Source organism: Grampus griseus (genome assembly GCF_964374135.1).
Source record: "Grampus griseus genome assembly, chromosome: X".
Lineage (NCBI taxonomy): Eukaryota > Metazoa > Chordata > Mammalia > Artiodactyla > Delphinidae > Grampus > Grampus griseus.
In genome coordinates this window covers 35,361,287-35,367,104 of record NC_138999.1, presented here as the reverse complement: position 1 = coordinate 35,367,104, position 5,818 = coordinate 35,361,287, and the positions used below count along the sequence as shown (strand labels likewise).

Here is a 5,818-nt window from a genome sequence, read left to right as displayed (position 1 = left end):
ACCCACCACAGGCCATTGGCTTCCAGCATTCTCTGGTCCGCTGAGTCAATTACCTTTCGTCCATTTGCCTGGCTTCCCAAATGTGATGACATCTTTCAAGGGCTGTAATTTTCTTCTCTCATTTTTTTGTCCTTATGGATTTAGATCCTTCTTTAAAAATCCCATCACTGTCATTTTAGCGGGGGCTTTGGGAGAGACAGTGGAGGTACGTGAGTGCACTCAATCATTCCATGGCTCATTGGAAGTCATCTATCCATTTTTCTCGTTCAATAAATGTTGAGGTGCTCCAGCACTAGGAACTGTGTCTTGTATTTCTTAGGTATCTCCTCATGATCAATACTTCTAGATTTGCACGGAATCCCACACTGGTGAGTTTACAGGGGTGAGATGGTCAATTTTGAGGAGACATTTGAGAAGGACCACCTATCTCCATCAAGGATGCTGGAGCGCTGGTATCCGTGGCCCTTGCAAATGTCAGGTGGGTTGGACAAAGTTCCCTGCTTCCTAGTCCTGCCCTAGCTTGCAGGGCAAGCTTGCAGGGCCAGTGGGAAGGGTCATTTGCCGAGTGAGTCATTCACCCATATGCCTTCAGTTTTCAGTACTTCGCTTCCTGTTGGCTTCAAGATGCAAAGCAGCACTGAGGACCTCCCCCAGACTACTCAGGAACAGGTCAGCCTGGAGTCCCTTCTGGAGAGGCATTTGTTTGTGGACTTGTGTCTGCGGTGGGCAGATTATATGGAAGGGAAGGTAATTCAAGATGGGACGGCCAGGCCGGAGAAACTCCAGATATTCAATCAAAACAGCAAAGTATAGGTACTGGTATTCAGGAAGCCAAACTAGCAAAGTGAGGAGCTCCTAGGGGAAGGCTGTGGTCATGTAGCCACAGCCAGCTTTCTGCTGCGGGGAGGAAGTGATGGAGAAAACACCGGCAAAGGTGACGCCATGAAGACAGCCTAGGCCCCTGGCCCCTGCCTATGTGATTGAGGTACTGAGAGGAGGCTTAGTAATTGGGCCAAGGGCTTTCTGGCTGCTGTGCTCAGGGCAGCCTCCCCACACCACCCGCTGCAGCCCAAGTGCTGTGGACAGGAACAGAACTGAATTGAGGGACCAGGTGCCAGCCAAAGGCTCCTTTGGAGAATAAGGCTTGAAATCCTCAGTACAGCTGGAACCTGGCCCCCTGAATAGTCCCTACAAGAGCCCCTGGGCTAATTAGCACTCAGCACTTTCCTCTCAGCAGCAGGGTGCGTGTTGGGGGGTGGGGGGCAGGTAGCAGAGCTCCCATTGGACAGGTCATTTCTAACTTGCATTTTTTTTTCTTGAAGTGTAACATGTATATGGTAGAGTGCACAGATCCTAGATGATCGGCTCAATGAATTTATATGTGTGTAGAGACATACATGACCATTGCCTAGATCAAGATTTAGAACAATTCCAGCACCTGCCCCAGAAGGTTCCCTCATGCCCCGCCCCATCAATGCCCCCATAAGGAACCACTATTCTGACTTCTAGCTATTCTGATTATAGATCGGTTTTGCCTGCCTGTGAACTTATTATAAATGGAATCCCACAGCATCTCACTCTGGCTTCTTTCACGCAGAATGATGTCTGTAAGATTCACTCGTGTTATTGAAGTCTTTATATATAAAAAGATATGATGATTATATAATCATATATTTATAATTTTATATGTAATATATAAATATTAAAATTTCTATATTTAATATAAAATATAGAAATATATTTACATTGTATATAATATATTTATACTGTAGAGAATATAAATCTAGAAATAAATCTAGAAATATTTATATTTTAATTTATAAAGAATAAAGCATATTATTTATATATTTTATAATATATAACATATATATGATATAATACATATTAGTTTTATATATTTTATATACATTCTTTTATATTGCTTTAGGTCTTCTTTTATATTGCTGAGTAGTATTCCATTGTGCGACTAGACCACGGGTTATCTATCCTTCTGCCGTTGACGGGGATGTGCAGTTTTAGTGCGTTCACTCACCATTCCTGGAGAGTCCAGGTGTGAAGCCGCCTCAGTCCCCCAGCAGTGTCTTCCCATGGCAAGCTCCTTTCCCCAAAACCCCACCACACTTGCTGAACAAGGATCGTCCACAACATGAGGCAGTTGCGGGTTCCCTGCCTAAGATATTGGGGATGCAAGATACAAATTTATGAGTCCCATGGAGCCCATGGAGCTGGGAGTCAGAAAGCCCAGAGACGGTGCAGTCGGGGGCTTCAGATCCCTCCCCTGTGTCCCACTCCCAGTGCAGCTCACCAGTCCATTGCAGCCTTGGCCAAGGCCAGCCTTGCTGCCCCCTACCCGAGTTCTGTAGTTAACTGCAGAGAGGCCCCCATCAAATATCACACCTATGACCAGAAACGACAAAAGCAGGAAAAGCCCTGGGGACAAGATTCTGAGCAGCTGACACCAGGCTTTAACCTCCTCACCCTGCCATTGTGAGGACAGCCCGGACTGCCCCATCCTTAGCTCTGGCCTGCTGCTCGAGGCCCTTTATGAGATCTCCCCCGGGAGCAGGGGCCCCAGACAAAGGCCAGGGTTCTGCTGAGTTTACTGAAAGGAGAAAGAGTCCATTGATATTCGCGAGCATCCCTCTGCCACTCCCACCCCAGAGTGGAGGTCAGCCGGCACAGGGCAGGCTTTGGGCAGGGCTGGACCAACTCTGACACCGCTTGCGCTGACCCCTCCCAGGATCCCCTTTCCTGGAGTACTGGATCTGCCCTGTACGCCCCTCTCCTCACCCCCCCGCACACCTCACAACCCGCCCACCCACAGGTTGGCTGTGAGGGGACACATGAAAGAGTCCTGGCGCTTTATTCTCAACCAATGAAGTCCTCTATCCCTGCCTCAGGCAGTGGGACCTACCACCACCGGACCCCTTGCCCTCTGCCACCTCCCAGCTGCTGACATCCTTCAAAGAGCCCCATTCAAGTTTGGCCTTGTTTTTGAGCCTTGAATTTGCTGTCCCTTTACTTGGGAATGCCTTTCCCCTCCTCTTTGCTCATCTGCCTCTCCCCATCATTCACATCTCAACCCACATAGCACCGCCTCCGAGAAGCCTTCTCTCACCACTCTAGCTTGAGCAGTACCTCCAGAACACATGGCTCTGTTTCATTTTCTCAGTGGCGTTGATAGGTTATTTACCTGTTTGTTTATGTGATTATGGACTGTCTCCCTCATTTGGCATGTAAACTTGCTGGGGACTGAATGTTTGTGTCCACCCAAAATTCACATGTTGAAGCCCTAACATCCAATGTGATTGTATTTGGAGGTGGGGCCTTTGGGAGGTGATTAGGTCATGAAAGTGGGACCTCATGATGGGATTAGTACCCTTATAATAAGGGACACCAGAGGGATCTCTCTCTTTCTCTTTGCCATGTGAAGACACAGCAAGAAGACAGCCATCTGCAAGCCAGGAAGAGAGTCCTCACCAGGAACTGAATTGGCCGTAACCTTGATCTTGGACTTCTCAGGCTCCAGAACTGTGAGAACTAAATATCTGTTGTTTAAGCTTCCAGTCGATGGTATTTTGCTGTAGCAGCCCGAGCTGCCTAACACAAAGCCCCATTGGAGCAGATCCATCTTACTCACCAGTGTATCCCTTGGGCCTCCAACAGGGCCTGGTCCAGTTATCTATGGCTGTGTAACAGATCACCTTTAAACTTAGCGACTTCAAACAACAGCAATCTTTTTTTTTTTTTGACCCTTCAAGGTTTCTTTGGGTCATGAATTCAGACAGTGCATAGCAGGGGCAGCTCGTCTCCACTCTAGAATGGCTGGGATCTCTCTTGGGAAGACTCAAAGGCTGGTGCTGAAACTGTCTGAAGGCTTGTACGCTCACCTATATGGTGGTGGATGCTGGATGCTGGCTGGAACCCCCAGCTGGACTGTCAGCCAGAACACCTTGCCTACACATGGCCTCCGCAGCAGCTCTCTCCTCCTGGGGTAGCTTGGGCTGCCTCACAGCATGGCTGCCAAATTCCAAGTGTGAACATCTCAAGAGGGGTAGGCAAAAGTGGTGTCACCTTTTAAGACAAAGGCTCAGAAATCAAATAGGGTCACTTCTGTGTAGTTCCACACCCACCCAGATTCAGTGGAAGAGAACATAGAGCCCACCTCTTCATGGGAGAAGTTTCCACATCACATTATAAGAAGAGCATAAGGGTTGGGATCTGCTGTGGTGGCCATCTTTGGAAAACATGATCTGTCACATTACTCAGTAAATATTTGTTGATTGAATGACTGTTTTATGCTCTCAACTTCTTTCTCCCCCTCCTTGCTTTGCCCCTTACCAACGATATGACTTGGGAAAACTTATTGTACCAGTAGGTTGCCCAGAGAAATAGAAACAATAGGAGATATAGATAGATAGATAAATGGATAGATAGATATAGATATTTAAATTTAAATTTATGTTTAAATCTATAAAGAGATTTATTTTAAGGATTTGAAGCACATGATTGTGGGGACTGGCAAGTCTGAAATTTGTCGGGCAGGCCAGCAGGTTAGAAACTCAGGCAAGAATTGATGTTGCAGTCTTGAGTCTAAAATTCACAGGGAGGCCAACAGATTGGAAACTCAGACAGGAGTTGACATTGTAGTCTTTCGTTTTGTTTTGTTGAAGTATAGTTGATTTACAATGTTTCAGGTGTACAGCAAAGAATACATAATATATTCTTTTTCAGATGCTTTTCCATTATAGGTTATTACAAGTTATTGAATATAGTTTCCTGTGCTATACAGTAGGTCCTTGTAGGTTACCTATTTTATATACAGTACTAGTGTGTATCTGTTCATCCCAAATTCCCAATGTATCCCCCCCTTTTTCCTTTTGGTAACCATAAGTTTGTTTTCTATGTTTGTGAGTCTGTTTCTGTTTTGTAAATAAGTTCATTTGTATCACTTTTTTTAGATTCATATAAGTGATATCATATATTTGTCTTTCTCCAGCTGACTTACTTCACTCAGTATGATCATCTCTAGGTCCATCCATGTTGCTGCAAATAGCATTATTTCATTCTCTTTTATGGCTGAGTAGTATTCCATTGTATATATATATACCACATTGACACTGTAGTCTTGACTCTGAAATGTACAGGACAGGCCAGCAGGCTAGAGACTCTGGCAGGATTTCTATGCTACAGTCTTAAGGCAGAATTCCTTCTTCTCTGGGAAAACTGGTTTTGCTGTTAATGTCTTCAACTGATTAGATGAGGCTCACCCACATTATCAAGGCTCACCCACATTATCAACTTCCTTTACTTACAGTCAACCGATTGGAAATGTTAATAATGTCTACAAAATACCTTCACAGCAACATCTACACTGGGGTTTGACCAAACAACAGCACCATAGCCTAGCCAAGTTGACACATAAAATCTAACCATCACACTTACCCTCTCTGAACCAGCTTTTTCCCCTTTGAAATGAAGACAAAAGTCCCTTATAAGGCTGCTGGGAGAATGAGAACTGATGTATGGTAGGCAGCCTCTCCAATGGCTCCCACGACCTCCATCTCCTGGTATTCACGCCCCTGTGTAATCCCTTCCCCTTGAGTGTCAGTTAGACCTGTTGACTCAGTTTTAACGAATAGAAATAGAATATGGCAGAAATGATGAGATGTCACTTCTGGGATTAGGCTATAGAAAGACTTGGCTTCCATCTTGCCCACGCTCTCTTTTGCTCAGTCACTCTGAGGGAAGCCGGCTGCCATGTTGTGAGCTGCCTTTGGTGGTGTGGAACTGATATCTCCAGCCAATAGCCAGTGAA

General features: G+C 45.6%; 1 long non-coding RNA gene across 1 annotated transcript; it reads left to right on the top strand.

The window, feature by feature from the left end:
• Positions 1–330: 330 nt before the first annotated feature.
• On the top strand, positions 331–1,649 carry LOC309839337. Its single transcript, XR_014298498.1, has 3 exons — positions 331–478; positions 593–669; positions 1,525–1,649. It is a non-coding gene; the product is annotated as an uncharacterized lncRNA (long non-coding RNA).
• The last annotated feature ends 4,169 nt before the right edge of the window (positions 1,650–5,818 follow it).